Below are 12,615 nucleotides of genomic sequence, written 5' to 3' on the forward strand. Positions count from 1 at the left end.
TGCATAACGATATTGTGTTTAAATTGAATTATCCTTACTTCAGGGTCTTTCGAAATTAATAAAAAAATTACGAAAAGTATGTAAAATGATAATTGTTAAATTGATAAATCCTTCTAAAAATATTATTTGAGATAATAATTCAAAGAAATATTTGGTTTGATTATCAAATATTCAGGTGAAATGACATTCTTTCCATATTCTAGTCTTTGCAGAGCATCGATGGTTAAATGGTAGAATTCTCTTCTGCCACGCGGGAGATCCGGGTTCGATTCCCGGCCGATTCATGTTTTGGTCATCATTTGATGCATAACGATATTGTGTTTAAATTGTATTATCCTTAATTCAGGGTCTTGGGAATATATTAAAAAAATTACGAAAAATAAGTAAAATGATAATTGTTAAATTGATAAATCCTTCTAAAAAATTATTTGAGATAATAATTCAAAGAAATATTTGGTTTGATTATCAAATATTCAGGTGAAATACCATTCTTTCCATATTCTACTCTATGCAGAGCCTCGGTGGTTCAATGGTAGAATTTTCGCCTGCCACGCGGGAGATCCGGATTCGATTCCCGGCCGATGCATGTTTTGGTCGTCATTTGATGCATAACGATATTGTGTTTAAATTCCAATATCCTTACTTCAGGGTCTTTCGAAATTAATAAAAAAATTACGAAAAGTATGTAAAATGATAATTGTTAAATTGATAAATCCTTCTAAAAATATTTTTTGAGATAATAATTCGAAGAAATATTTGGTATGATTATCAAACATTCAGGTGAAATAACATTCTTTCCATATTCTACTCTTCGCAGAGCATCGATGGTTCAATGGTAGAATTCTCTTCTGCCACGCGGTAGATCCGGGTTCGATTCCCGGCCGATGCATGTTTTGGTTTTCATTTGATGCATAACGATATTGTGTTTAAATTGTATTATCCTTACTTCAGGGTCTTTCGAAATTAATAAAAAAATTACGAAAATTATGTAAAATAATAATTTTTAAATCGATAAACCCTTCTTAAAATATTATTTGAGATAATAATTCAAAGAAATATTTGGTTTGATTATCAAATATTCAGGTGAAAAACCATTTTTCCATATTCTACTCTTGGCAGAGCCTCGGTGGTTCAATGGTAGAATTCTCGCCTGCCACGCGGGAGATCCGGGTTCGATTCCCCGCCGATACATGTTAAGTCGTCATTTGATGCATAACGATATTGTGTTTAAATTGTATTATCCTTACTTCAGGGTCTTTCGAAATTAATAAAAAAATTACGAAAATTAAGTAAAATGATAATTGTTAAATTGATAAATCCTTCTAAAAATATTATTTGAGATAATAATTCAAAGAAATATTTGGTTTGATTATCAAATATTCAGGTGAGAAAACATTCTTTCCATATTCTACACTTTGCAGAGCATCGGTGGTTCATTGGTAGAATTCTCGCCTGCCACGCGGGAGATCCAGGTTCGATTCCTGGCCGATGCACGTTTTGGTCGTCATTTGATGCATAACGATATTGTGTTTAAATTGTATTATCCTTACTTCAGGGTCTTTCGAAATTAATAAAAAAATTACGAAAAGTATGTAAAATGATAATTTTTAAATTGATAAACCCTTCTTAAAATATTATTTGAGATAATAATTCAAAGAAATATTTGGTTTGATTATCAAATATTCAGGTGAAATAACATTCTTTCCATATTCTACGCTTGGCTGAGCCTCGGTGGTTCAATGGTAGAATTCTCGCCTGCCACGCGGGAGATCCGGGTTCGATTCCCGGCCGATGCATGTTTTGGTCGTCATTTGATGCATAACGATATTGTGTTCAAATTGTATTATCATTAATTCAGGGTCTTTCGAAATTAATAAAAAAATTACGAAAAGTATGTAAAATAATAATTTTTAAATTGATAAACCCTTCTTAAAATATTATTTGAGATAATAATTCATATAAATATTTGGTTTGATTATCAAATATTCAGGTGAAATACCATTCTTTCCATATTCTACTCTTTGCAGAGCATCGGTGGTTCAATGGTAGAATTCTCGCCTGCCACGCGGGAGATCCGGGTTCGATTCCCGGCCGATGCATGTTTTCGTCGTCACTTGATGCATAACGATATTGTGTTTAAATTGTATTATCCTTACTTCAGGGTCTTTCGAAATTAATAAAAAAATTACGAAAAGTATGTAAAATGATGATTGTTAAGTTGATAAATCCTTCTAAAAATATTATTTGAGATAATAATTCAAAGAAATATTTGGTTTGATTATCAAATATTCAGGTGAAATGACATTCTTTCCATATTCTACTCTTTGCAGAGCATCGATGGTTCAATGGTAGAATTCTCTTCTGCCACGCGGGAGATCCGGGTTCGATTCCCGGCCGATTCATGTTTTGGTCATCATTTGATGCATAACGATATTGTGTTTAAATTGTATTATCCTTAATTCAGGGTCTTGGGAATATATTAAAAAAATTACGAAAAGTATGTAAAATGATAATTGTTAAATTGATAAATCCTTCTAAAAATATTATTTGAGATAATAATTCAAAGAAATATTTGGTTTGATTATCAAATATTCAGGTGAAATAACATTTTTTCCATATTCTACTCTTGGCAGAGCCTCGGTGGTTCAATGGTAGAATTCTCGCCTGCCACGCGGGAGATTTGGGTTCGATTCCCGGCCGATGCATGTTTTGGTCGTCATTTGATGCATAAGGATATTGTGTTTAAATTCCAATATCCTTACTTCAGGGTCTTTCGAAATTAATATAAAAATTACGAAAATTATGTAAAATAATAATTTTTAAATTGATAAACCCTTCTTAAAATATTATTTGAGATATAATTCAAAGAAATATTTGGTTTGATTATCAAATATTCAGGTGAAATAACATTCTTTCCATATTCTACGCTTGGCAGAGCCTCGGTGGTTCAATGGTAGAATTCTCGCCTGCCACGCGGGAGATCCGGGTTCGATTCCCGGCCGATGCATGTTTTGGTCGTCATTTGATGCATAACGATATTGTGTTCAAATTGTATTATCATTACTTCAGGGTCTTTCGAAATTAATAAAAAAATTACGAAAAGTATGTAAAATAATAATTTTTAAATTGATAAACCCTTCTTAAAATATTATTTGAGATAATAATTCATACAAATATTTGGTTTGATTATCAAATATTCAGGTGAAATACCATTCTTTCCATATTCTACTCTTTGCAGAGCATCGATGGTTCAATGGTAGAATTCTCGCCTGCCACGCGGGAGATCCGGGTTCGATTCCCGGCCGATACATGTTAAGTCGTCATTTGATGCATAACGATATTGTGTTTAAATTGTATTATCCTTACTTCAGGGTCTTTCGAAATTAATAAAAAAATTACGAAAATTAAGTAAAATGATAATTGTTAAATTGATAAATCCTTCTAAAAATATTATTTGAGATAATAATTCAAAGAAATATTTGGTTTGATTATCAAATATTCAGGTGAGAAAACATTCTTTCCATATTCTACTCTTTGCAGAGCATCGGTGGTTCATTGGTAGAATTCTCGCCTGCCACGCGGGAGATCCAGGTTCGATTCCTGGCCGATGCACGTTTTGGTCGTCATTTGATGCATAACGATATTGTGTTTAAATTGTATTATCCTTACTTCAGGGTCTTTCGAAATTAATAAAAAAATTACGAAAAGTATGTAAAATGATAATTGTTAAATTGATAAATCCTTCTAAAAATATTATTTGAGATAATAATTCGAAGAAATATTTGGTTTGATTATCAAATATTCAGGTGAAATAACATTCTTTCCATATTCTACTCTTGGCAGAGCCTCGGTGGTTCAATGGTAGAATTCTCGCCTGCCACGCGGGAGATCCGGGTTCGATTCCCGGCCGATACATGTTAAGTCGTCATTTGATGCATAACGATATTGTGTTTAAATTGTATTATCCTTACTTCAGGGTCTTTCGAAATTAATAAAAAAATTACGAAAATTAAGTAAAATGATAATTGTTAAATTGATAAATCCTTCTAAAAATATTATTTGAGATAATAATTCAAGAAATATTTGGTTTGATTATCAAATATTCAGGTGAGAAAACATTCTTTCCATATTCTACTCTTTGCAGAGCATCGGTGGTTCATTGGTAGAATTCTCGCCTGCCACGCGGGAGATCCAGGTTCGATTCCCGGCCGATACATGTTAAGTCGTCATTTGATGCATAACGATATTGTGTTTAAATTGTATTATCCTTACTTCAGGGTCTTTCGAAATTAATAAAAAAATTACGAAAATTAAGTAAAATGATAATTGTTAAATTGATAAATCCTTCTAAAAATATTATTTGAGATAATAATTCGAAGAAATATTTGGTTTGATTATCAAATATTCAGGTGAAATAACATTCTTTCCATATTCTGCTCTTGGCAGAGCCTCGGTGGTTCAATGGTAGAATTCTCGCCTGCCACGCGGGAGATCCGGGTTCGATTCCCGGCCGATGCATGTTTTGGTCGTCATTTGATGCATAAGGATATTGTGTTTAAATTCCAATATCATTACTTCAGGGTCTTTCGAAATTAATAAAAAAATTACGAAAATTATGTAAAATAATAATTTTTAAATTGATAAACCCTTCTTAAAATATTATTTGTGATAATAATTCAAAGAAATATTTGGTTTGATTATCAAATATTCAGGTGAAATACCATTCTTTCCATATTCTACTCTTTGCAGAGCATCGGTGGTTCAATGGTAGAATTCTCGCCTGCCACGCGGGAGATCCGGGTTCGATTCCCGACCGATGCATGTTTTCGTCGTCATTTGATGCATAACGATATTCTGTTTAAATTGTATTATCCTTACTTCAGGGTCTTTCGAAATTAATAAAAAAATTACGAAAAGTATGTAAAATGATAATTGTTAAATTGATAAATCCTTCTTAAAATATTATTTGAGATAATAATTCAAAGAAATATTTGGTTTATCAAATATTCAGGTGAAATAACATTCTTTCCATATTCTACTCTTTGCAGAGCATCGATGGTTCAATGGTAGAATTCTCGCCTGCCACGCGGGAGATCCGGGTTCGATTCCCGGCCGATACATGTTAAGTCGTCATTTGATGCATAACGATATTGTGTTTAAATTGTATTATCCTTACTTCAGGGTCTTTCGAAATTAATAAAAAAATTACGAAAATTAAGTAAAATGATAATTGTTAAATTGATAAATCCTTCTAAAAATATTATTTGAGATAATAATTCAAGAAATATTTGGTTTGATTATCAAATATTCAGGTGAGAAAACATTCTTTCCATATTCTACTCTTTGCAGAGCATCGGTGGTTCATTGGTAGAATTCTCGCCTGCCACGCGGGAGATCCAGGTTCGATTCCTGGCCGATGCACGTTTTGGTCGTCATTTGATGCATAACGATATTGTGTTTAAATTGTATTATCCTTACTTCATGGTCTTTCGAAATTAATAAAAAAATTACGAAAAGTATGTAAAATGATAATTGTTAAATTGATAAATCCTTCTAAAAATATTATTTGAGATAATAATTCGAAGAAATATTTGGTTTGATTATCAAATATTCAGGTGAAATACCATTCTTTCCATATTCTACTCTTTGCAGAGCATCGGTGGTTCAATGGTAGAATTCTCGCCTGCCACGCGGGAGATCCGGGTTCGATTCCCGGCCGATGCATGTTTTCGTCGTCATTTGATGCATAACGATATTCTGTTTAAATTGTATTATCCTTACTTCAGGGTCTTTCGAAATTAATAAAAAAATTACGAAAAGTATGTAAAATGATAATTGTTAAATTGATAAATCCTTCTAAAAATATTATTTGAGATAATAATTCAAAGAAATATTTGGTTTGATTATCAAATATTCAGGTGAAATAACATTCTTTCCATATTCTACCCTTTGCAGAGCATCGATGGTTCAATGGTAGAATTCTCGCCTGCCACGCGGGAGATCCGGGTTCGATTCCCGGCCGATACATGTTAAGTCGTCATTTGATGCATAACGATATTGTGTTTAAATTGTATTATCCTTACTTCAGGGTCTTTCGAAATTAATAAAAAAATTACGAAAATTAAGTAAAATGATAATTGTTAAATTGATAAATCCTTCTAAAAATATTATTTGAGATAATAATTCAAAGAAATATTTGGTTTGATTATCAAATATTCAGGTGAGAAAACATTCTTTCCATATTCTACTCTTTGCAGAGCATCGGTGGTTCATTGGTAGAATTCTCGCCTGCCACGCGGGAGATCCAGGTTCGATTCCTGGCCGATGCACGTTTTGATCGTCATTTGATGCATAACGATATTGTGTTTAAATTGTATTATCCTTACTTCAGGGTCTTTCGAAATTAATAAAAAAATTACGAAAAGTATGTAAAATGATAATTGTTAAATTGATAAATCCTTCTAAAAATATTATTTGAGATAATAATTCGAAGAAATATTTGGTTTGATTATCAAATATTCAGGTGAAATAACATTCTTTCCATATTCTACTCTTGGCAGAGCCTCGGTGGTTCAATGGTAGAATTCTCGCCTGCCACGCGGGAGATCCGGGTTCGATTCCCGGCCGATGCATGTTTTGGTCGTCATTTGATGCATAGCGATATTGTGTTTAAATTGTATTATCCTTACTTCAGGGTCTTTCGAAATTAATAAAAAAATTACGAAAAGTATGTAAAATGATAATTGTTAAATTGATAAATCCTTCTAAAAATATTATTTGAGATAATAATTCAAAGAAATATTTGGTTTGATTATCAAATATTCAGGTGAAATGACATTCTTTCCATATTCTAGTCTTTGCAGAGCATCGATGGTTCAATGGTAGAATTCTCTTCTGCCACGCGGGAGATCCGGGTTCGATTCCCGGCCGATTCATGTTTTGGTCATCATTTGATGCATAACGATATTGTGTTTAAATTGTATTATCCTTAATTCAGGGTCTTGGGAATATATTAAAAAAATTACGAAAAATAAGTAAAATGATAATTGTTAAATTGATAAATCCTTCTAAAAAAATTATTTGAGATAATAATTCAAAGAAATATTTGGTTTGATTATCAAATATTCAGGTGAAATACCATTCTTTCCATATTCTACTCTATGCAGAGCCTCGGTGGTTCAATGGTAGAATTTTCGCCTGCCACGCGGGAGATCCGGATTCGATTCCCGGCCGATGCATGTTTTGGTCGTCATTTGATGCATAACGATATTGTGTTTAAATTCCAATATCCTTACTTCAGGGTCTTTCGAAATTAATAAAAAAATTACGAAAAGTATGTAAAATGATAATTGTTAAATTGATAAATCCTTCTAAAAATATTATTTGAGATAATAATTCGAAGAAATATTTGGTTTGATTATCAAATATTCAGGTGAAATAACATTTTTTCCATATTCTACTCTTGGCAGAGCCTCGGTGGTTCAATGGTAGAATTCTCGCCTGCCACGCGGGAGATCCGGGTTCGATTCCCGGCCGATGCATGTTTTGGTCGTCATTTGATGCATAAGGATATTGTGTTCAAATTGTATTATCATTACTTCAGGGTCTTTCGAAATTAATAAAAAAATTACGAAAAGTATGTAAAATAATAATTTTTAAATTGATAAACCCTTCTTAAAATATTATTTGAGATAATAATTCATATAACTATTTGGTTTGATTATCAAATATTCAGGTGAAATACCATTCTTTCCATATTCTACTCTTTGCAGAGCATCGGTGGTTCAATGGTAGAATTCTCGTCTGCCACGCGGGAGATCCGGGTTCGATTCCCGGCCGATTCATGTTTTGGTCATCATTTGATGCATAACGATATTGTGTTTAAATTGTATTATCCTTAATTCAGGGTCTTGGGAATATATTAAAAAAATTACGAAAAATAAGTAAAATGATAATTGTTAAATTGATAAATCCTTCTAAAAAAATTATTTGAGATAATAATTCAAAGAAATATTTGGTTTGATTATCAAATATTCAGGTGAAATACCATTCTTTCCATATTCTACTCTATGCAGAGCCTCGGTGGTTCAATGGTAGAATTTTCGCCTGCCACGCGGGAGATCCGGATTCGATTCCCGGCCGATGCATGTTTTGGTCGTCATTTGATGCATAACGATATTGTGTTTAAATTCCAATATCCTTACTTCAGGGTCTTTCGAAATTTATAAAAAAATTACGAAAAGTATGTAAAATAATAATTTTTAAATTGATAAACCCTTCTTAAAATATTATTTGTGATAATAATTCAAAGAAATATTTGGTTTGATTATCAAATATTCAGGTGAAATACCATTCTTTCCATATTCTACTCTTTGCAGAGCATCGGTGGTTCAATGGTAGAATTCTCGCCTGCCACTCGGGAGATCCGGGTTCGATTCCCGGCCGATGCATGTTTTCGTCGTCATTTGATGCATAACGATATTCTGTTTAAATTGTATTATCCTTACTTCAGGGTCTTTCGAAATTAATAAAAAAATTACGAAAAGTATGTAAAATGATAATTGTTAAATTGATAAATCCTTCTAAAAATATTATTTGAGATAATAATTCAAAGAAATATTTGGTTTGATTATCAAATATTCAGGTGAAATAACATTCTTTCCATATTCTACTCTTTGCAGAGCATCGATGGTTCAATGGTAGAATTCTCTTCTGCCACGCGGGAGATCCGGGTTCGATTCCCGGCCGATTCATGTTTTGGTCATCATTTGATGCATAACGATATTGTGTTTAAATTGTATTATCCTTAATTCAGGGTCTTGGGAATATATTAAAAAAATTACGAAAAATAAGTAAAATGATAATTGTTAAATTGATAAATCCTTCTTTAAATATTATTTGAGATAATAATTCGAAGAAATATTTGGTTTGATTATCAAATATTCAGGTGAAATAACATTTTTTCCATATTCTACTCTTGGCAGAGCCTCGGTGGTTCAATGGTAGAATTCTCGCCTGCCACGCGGGAGATCCGGGTTCGATTCCCGGCCGATGCATGTTTTGGTCGTCATTTGATGCATAAGGATATTGTGTTCAAATTGTATTATCCTTAATTCAGGGTCTTGGGAATATATTAAAAAAATTACGAAAAATAAGTAAAATGATAATTGTTAAATTGATAAATCCTTCTAAAAAAATTATTTGAGATAATAATTCAAAGAAATATTTGGTTTGATTATCAAATATTCAGGTGAAATACCATTCTTTCCATATTCTACTCTATGCAGAGCCTCGGTGGTTCAATGGTAGAATTTTCGCCTGCCACGCGGGAGATCCGGATTCGATTCCCGGCCGATGCATGTTTTGGTCGTCATTTGATGCATAACGATATTGTGTTTAAATTCCAATATCCTTACTTCAGGGTCTTTCGAAATTTATAAAAAAATTACGAAAAGTATGTAAAATAATAATTTTTAAATTGATAAACCCTTCTTAAAATATTATTTGTGATAATAATTCAAAGAAATATTTGGTTTGATTATCAAATATTCAGGTGAAATACCATTCTTTCCATATTCTACTCTTTGCAGAGCATCGGTGGTTCAATGGTAGAATTCTCGCCTGCCACTCGGGAGATCCGGGTTCGATTCCCGGCCGATGCATGTTTTCGTCGTCATTTGATGCATAACGATATTCTGTTTAAATTGTATTATCCTTACTTCAGGGTCTTTCGAAATTAATAAAAAAATTACGAAAAGTATGTAAAATGATAATTGTTAAATTGATAAATCCTTCTAAAAATATTATTTGAGATAATAATTCAAAGAAATATTTGGTTTGATTATCAAATATTCAGGTGAAATAACATTCTTTCCATATTCTACTCTTTGCAGAGCATCGATGGTTCAATGGTAGAATTCTCTTCTGCCACGCGGGAGATCCGGGTTCGATTCCCGGCCGATTCATGTTTTGGTCATCATTTGATGCATAACGATATTGTGTTTAAATTGTATTATCCTTAATTCAGGGTCTTGGGAATATATTAAAAAAATTACGAAAAATAAGTAAAATGATAATTGTTAAATTGATAAATCCTTCTTTAAATATTATTTGAGATAATAATTCGAAGAAATATTTGGTTTGATTATCAAATATTCAGGTGAAATAACATTTTTTCCATATTCTACTCTTGGCAGAGCCTCGGTGGTTCAATGGTAGAATTCTCGCCTGCCACGCGGGAGATCCGGGTTCGATTCCCGGCCGATGCATGTTTTGGCCGTCATTTGATGCATAAGGATATTGTGTTTAAATTCCAATATACTTACTTCAGGGTCTTTCGAAATTAATAAAAAAATTACGAAAATTATGTAAAATAATAATTTTTAAATTGATAAACCCTTCTTAAAATATTATTTGTGATAATAATTCAAAGAAATATTTGGTTTGATTATCAAATATTCAGGTGAAATACCATTCTTTCCATATTCTACTCTTTGCAGAGCATCGGTGGTTCAATGGTAGAATTCTCGCCTGCCACTCGGGAGATCCGGGTTCGATTCCCGGCCGATGCATGTTTTGGTCGTCATTTGATGCATAAGGATATTGTGTTCAAATTGTATTATCATTACTTCAGGGTCTTTCGAAATTAATAAAAAAATTACGAAAAGTATGTAAAATAATAATTTTTAAATTGATAAACCCTTCTTAAAATATTATTTGAGATAATAATTCATATAACTATTTGGTTTGATTATCAAATATTCAGGTGAAATACCATTCTTTCCATATTCTACTCTTTGCAGAGCATCGGTGGTTCAATGGTAGAATTCTCGTCTGCCACGCGGGAGATCCGGGTTCGATTCCCGGCCGATTCATGTTTTGGTCATCATTTGATGCATAACGATATTGTGTTTAAATTGTATTATCCTTAATTCAGGGTCTTGGGAATATATTAAAAAAATTACGAAAAATAAGTAAAATGATAATTGTTAAATTGATAAATCCTTCTAAAAAAATTATTTGAGATAATAATTCAAAGAAATATTTGGTTTGATTATCAAATATTCAGGTGAAATACCATTCTTTCCATATTCTACTCTATGCAGAGCCTCGGTGGTTCAATGGTAGAATTTTCGCCTGCCACGCGGGAGATCCGGATTCGATTCCCGGCCGATGCATGTTTTGGTCGTCATTTGATGCATAACGATATTGTGTTTAAATTCCAATATCCTTACTTCAGGGTCTTTCGAAATTTATAAAAAAATTACGAAAAGTATGTAAAATAATAATTTTTAAATTGATAAACCCTTCTTAAAATATTATTTGTGATAATAATTCAAAGAAATATTTGGTTTGATTATCAAATATTCAGGTGAAATACCATTCTTTCCATATTCTACTCTTTGCAGAGCATCGGTGGTTCAATGGTAGAATTCTCGCCTGCCACTCGGGAGATCCGGGTTCGATTCCCGGCCGATGCATGTTTTCGTCGTCATTTGATGCATAACGATATTCTGTTTAAATTGTATTATCCTTACTTCAGGGTCTTTCGAAATTAATAAAAAAATTACGAAAAGTATGTAAAATGATAATTGTTAAATTGATAAATCCTTCTAAAAATATTATTTGAGATAATAATTCAAAGAAATATTTGGTTTGATTATCAAATATTCAGGTGAAATAACATTCTTTCCATATTCTACTCTTTGCAGAGCATCGATGGTTCAATGGTAGAATTCTCTTCTGCCACGCGGGAGATCCGGGTTCGATTCCCGGCCGATTCATGTTTTGGTCATCATTTGATGCATAACGATATTGTGTTTAAATTGTATTATCCTTAATTCAGGGTCTTGGGAATATATTAAAAAAATTACGAAAAATAAGTAAAATGATAATTGTTAAATTGATAAATCCTTCTTTAAATATTATTTGAGATAATAATTCGAAGAAATATTTGGTTTGATTATCAAATATTCAGGTGAAATAACATTTTTTCCATATTCTACTCTTGGCAGAGCCTCGGTGGTTCAATGGTAGAATTCTCGCCTGCCACGCGGGAGATCCGGGTTCGATTCCCGGCCGATGCATGTTTTGGTCGTCATTTGATGCATAAGGATATTGTGTTCAAATTGTATTATCCTTAATTCAGGGTCTTGGGAATATATTAAAAAAATTACGAAAAATAAGTAAAATGATAATTGTTAAATTGATAAATCCTTCTAAAAAAATTATTTGAGATAATAATTCAAAGAAATATTTGGTTTGATTATCAAATATTCAGGTGAAATACCATTCTTTCCATATTCTACTCTATGCAGAGCCTCGGTGGTTCAATGGTAGAATTTTCGCCTGCCACGCGGGAGATCCGGATTCGATTCCCGGCCGATGCATGTTTTGGTCGTCATTTGATGCATAACGATATTGTGTTTAAATTCCAATATCCTTACTTCAGGGTCTTTCGAAATTTATAAAAAAATTACGAAAAGTATGTAAAATAATAATTTTTAAATTGATAAACCCTTCTTAAAATATTATTTGTGATAATAATTCAAAGAAATATTTGGTTTGATTATCAAATATTCAGGTGAAATACCATTCTTTCCATATTCTACTCTT

General features: G+C 32.2%; 33 non-coding genes across 33 annotated transcripts; all 33 read left to right on the forward strand.

Moving 5' to 3' along the window:
• The first annotated feature begins 515 nt into the window (after positions 1-515).
• Positions 516-586, forward strand: TRNAG-GCC (transfer RNA glycine (anticodon GCC)). Its single transcript has one exon. It is a non-coding gene; the product is annotated as a tRNA-Gly (tRNA).
• An 836-nt stretch (positions 587-1,422) lies between these two features.
• TRNAG-GCC (transfer RNA glycine (anticodon GCC)) lies at positions 1,423-1,493 on the forward strand. Its single transcript has one exon. It is a non-coding gene; the product is annotated as a tRNA-Gly (tRNA).
• Positions 1,494-1,725: 232 nt separating this feature from the next.
• TRNAG-GCC (transfer RNA glycine (anticodon GCC)) lies at positions 1,726-1,796 on the forward strand. Its single transcript has one exon. It is a non-coding gene; the product is annotated as a tRNA-Gly (tRNA).
• A 232-nt stretch (positions 1,797-2,028) lies between these two features.
• TRNAG-GCC (transfer RNA glycine (anticodon GCC)) lies at positions 2,029-2,099 on the forward strand. The gene has a single exon. It is a non-coding gene; the product is annotated as a tRNA-Gly (tRNA).
• A 535-nt stretch (positions 2,100-2,634) lies between these two features.
• TRNAG-GCC (transfer RNA glycine (anticodon GCC)) lies at positions 2,635-2,705 on the forward strand. Its single transcript has one exon. It is a non-coding gene; the product is annotated as a tRNA-Gly (tRNA).
• Positions 2,706-2,936: 231 nt separating this feature from the next.
• TRNAG-GCC (transfer RNA glycine (anticodon GCC)) lies at positions 2,937-3,007 on the forward strand. Its single transcript has one exon. It is a non-coding gene; the product is annotated as a tRNA-Gly (tRNA).
• A 232-nt stretch (positions 3,008-3,239) lies between these two features.
• TRNAG-GCC (transfer RNA glycine (anticodon GCC)) lies at positions 3,240-3,310 on the forward strand. The gene has a single exon. It is a non-coding gene; the product is annotated as a tRNA-Gly (tRNA).
• Positions 3,311-3,541: 231 nt separating this feature from the next.
• TRNAG-GCC (transfer RNA glycine (anticodon GCC)) lies at positions 3,542-3,612 on the forward strand. The gene has a single exon. It is a non-coding gene; the product is annotated as a tRNA-Gly (tRNA).
• Positions 3,613-3,844: 232 nt separating this feature from the next.
• Positions 3,845-3,915, forward strand: TRNAG-GCC (transfer RNA glycine (anticodon GCC)). The gene has a single exon. It is a non-coding gene; the product is annotated as a tRNA-Gly (tRNA).
• A 230-nt stretch (positions 3,916-4,145) lies between these two features.
• On the forward strand, positions 4,146-4,216 carry TRNAG-GCC (transfer RNA glycine (anticodon GCC)). Its single transcript has one exon. It is a non-coding gene; the product is annotated as a tRNA-Gly (tRNA).
• A 231-nt stretch (positions 4,217-4,447) lies between these two features.
• TRNAG-GCC (transfer RNA glycine (anticodon GCC)) lies at positions 4,448-4,518 on the forward strand. Its single transcript has one exon. It is a non-coding gene; the product is annotated as a tRNA-Gly (tRNA).
• Positions 4,519-4,750: 232 nt separating this feature from the next.
• On the forward strand, positions 4,751-4,821 carry TRNAG-GCC (transfer RNA glycine (anticodon GCC)). The gene has a single exon. It is a non-coding gene; the product is annotated as a tRNA-Gly (tRNA).
• A 228-nt stretch (positions 4,822-5,049) lies between these two features.
• Positions 5,050-5,120, forward strand: TRNAG-GCC (transfer RNA glycine (anticodon GCC)). Its single transcript has one exon. It is a non-coding gene; the product is annotated as a tRNA-Gly (tRNA).
• Positions 5,121-5,350: 230 nt separating this feature from the next.
• TRNAG-GCC (transfer RNA glycine (anticodon GCC)) lies at positions 5,351-5,421 on the forward strand. The gene has a single exon. It is a non-coding gene; the product is annotated as a tRNA-Gly (tRNA).
• Positions 5,422-5,653: 232 nt separating this feature from the next.
• Positions 5,654-5,724, forward strand: TRNAG-GCC (transfer RNA glycine (anticodon GCC)). Its single transcript has one exon. It is a non-coding gene; the product is annotated as a tRNA-Gly (tRNA).
• Positions 5,725-5,956: 232 nt separating this feature from the next.
• TRNAG-GCC (transfer RNA glycine (anticodon GCC)) lies at positions 5,957-6,027 on the forward strand. The gene has a single exon. It is a non-coding gene; the product is annotated as a tRNA-Gly (tRNA).
• A 231-nt stretch (positions 6,028-6,258) lies between these two features.
• On the forward strand, positions 6,259-6,329 carry TRNAG-GCC (transfer RNA glycine (anticodon GCC)). The gene has a single exon. It is a non-coding gene; the product is annotated as a tRNA-Gly (tRNA).
• A 232-nt stretch (positions 6,330-6,561) lies between these two features.
• On the forward strand, positions 6,562-6,632 carry TRNAG-GCC (transfer RNA glycine (anticodon GCC)). The gene has a single exon. It is a non-coding gene; the product is annotated as a tRNA-Gly (tRNA).
• A 535-nt stretch (positions 6,633-7,167) lies between these two features.
• On the forward strand, positions 7,168-7,238 carry TRNAG-GCC (transfer RNA glycine (anticodon GCC)). Its single transcript has one exon. It is a non-coding gene; the product is annotated as a tRNA-Gly (tRNA).
• Positions 7,239-7,470: 232 nt separating this feature from the next.
• TRNAG-GCC (transfer RNA glycine (anticodon GCC)) lies at positions 7,471-7,541 on the forward strand. The gene has a single exon. It is a non-coding gene; the product is annotated as a tRNA-Gly (tRNA).
• A 232-nt stretch (positions 7,542-7,773) lies between these two features.
• TRNAG-GCC (transfer RNA glycine (anticodon GCC)) lies at positions 7,774-7,844 on the forward strand. Its single transcript has one exon. It is a non-coding gene; the product is annotated as a tRNA-Gly (tRNA).
• Positions 7,845-8,076: 232 nt separating this feature from the next.
• On the forward strand, positions 8,077-8,147 carry TRNAG-GCC (transfer RNA glycine (anticodon GCC)). Its single transcript has one exon. It is a non-coding gene; the product is annotated as a tRNA-Gly (tRNA).
• A 232-nt stretch (positions 8,148-8,379) lies between these two features.
• Positions 8,380-8,450, forward strand: TRNAG-GCC (transfer RNA glycine (anticodon GCC)). The gene has a single exon. It is a non-coding gene; the product is annotated as a tRNA-Gly (tRNA).
• Positions 8,451-8,985: 535 nt separating this feature from the next.
• On the forward strand, positions 8,986-9,056 carry TRNAG-GCC (transfer RNA glycine (anticodon GCC)). The gene has a single exon. It is a non-coding gene; the product is annotated as a tRNA-Gly (tRNA).
• Positions 9,057-9,288: 232 nt separating this feature from the next.
• Positions 9,289-9,359, forward strand: TRNAG-GCC (transfer RNA glycine (anticodon GCC)). The gene has a single exon. It is a non-coding gene; the product is annotated as a tRNA-Gly (tRNA).
• Positions 9,360-9,591: 232 nt separating this feature from the next.
• Positions 9,592-9,662, forward strand: TRNAG-GCC (transfer RNA glycine (anticodon GCC)). Its single transcript has one exon. It is a non-coding gene; the product is annotated as a tRNA-Gly (tRNA).
• A 535-nt stretch (positions 9,663-10,197) lies between these two features.
• On the forward strand, positions 10,198-10,268 carry TRNAG-GCC (transfer RNA glycine (anticodon GCC)). The gene has a single exon. It is a non-coding gene; the product is annotated as a tRNA-Gly (tRNA).
• A 232-nt stretch (positions 10,269-10,500) lies between these two features.
• Positions 10,501-10,571, forward strand: TRNAG-GCC (transfer RNA glycine (anticodon GCC)). Its single transcript has one exon. It is a non-coding gene; the product is annotated as a tRNA-Gly (tRNA).
• Positions 10,572-10,803: 232 nt separating this feature from the next.
• On the forward strand, positions 10,804-10,874 carry TRNAG-GCC (transfer RNA glycine (anticodon GCC)). Its single transcript has one exon. It is a non-coding gene; the product is annotated as a tRNA-Gly (tRNA).
• Positions 10,875-11,106: 232 nt separating this feature from the next.
• TRNAG-GCC (transfer RNA glycine (anticodon GCC)) lies at positions 11,107-11,177 on the forward strand. Its single transcript has one exon. It is a non-coding gene; the product is annotated as a tRNA-Gly (tRNA).
• A 232-nt stretch (positions 11,178-11,409) lies between these two features.
• On the forward strand, positions 11,410-11,480 carry TRNAG-GCC (transfer RNA glycine (anticodon GCC)). The gene has a single exon. It is a non-coding gene; the product is annotated as a tRNA-Gly (tRNA).
• Positions 11,481-12,015: 535 nt separating this feature from the next.
• On the forward strand, positions 12,016-12,086 carry TRNAG-GCC (transfer RNA glycine (anticodon GCC)). The gene has a single exon. It is a non-coding gene; the product is annotated as a tRNA-Gly (tRNA).
• Positions 12,087-12,318: 232 nt separating this feature from the next.
• On the forward strand, positions 12,319-12,389 carry TRNAG-GCC (transfer RNA glycine (anticodon GCC)). The gene has a single exon. It is a non-coding gene; the product is annotated as a tRNA-Gly (tRNA).
• The last annotated feature ends 226 nt before the right edge of the window (positions 12,390-12,615 follow it).

The sequence above is a fragment of the Phalangium opilio genome, unplaced genomic scaffold (assembly GCF_054372755.1).
Source record: "Phalangium opilio isolate 3A_F unplaced genomic scaffold, DU_Popi_V2 ptg000002l_1, whole genome shotgun sequence".
NCBI classification, from domain to species: Eukaryota; Metazoa; Arthropoda; class Arachnida; order Opiliones; family Phalangiidae; genus Phalangium; species Phalangium opilio.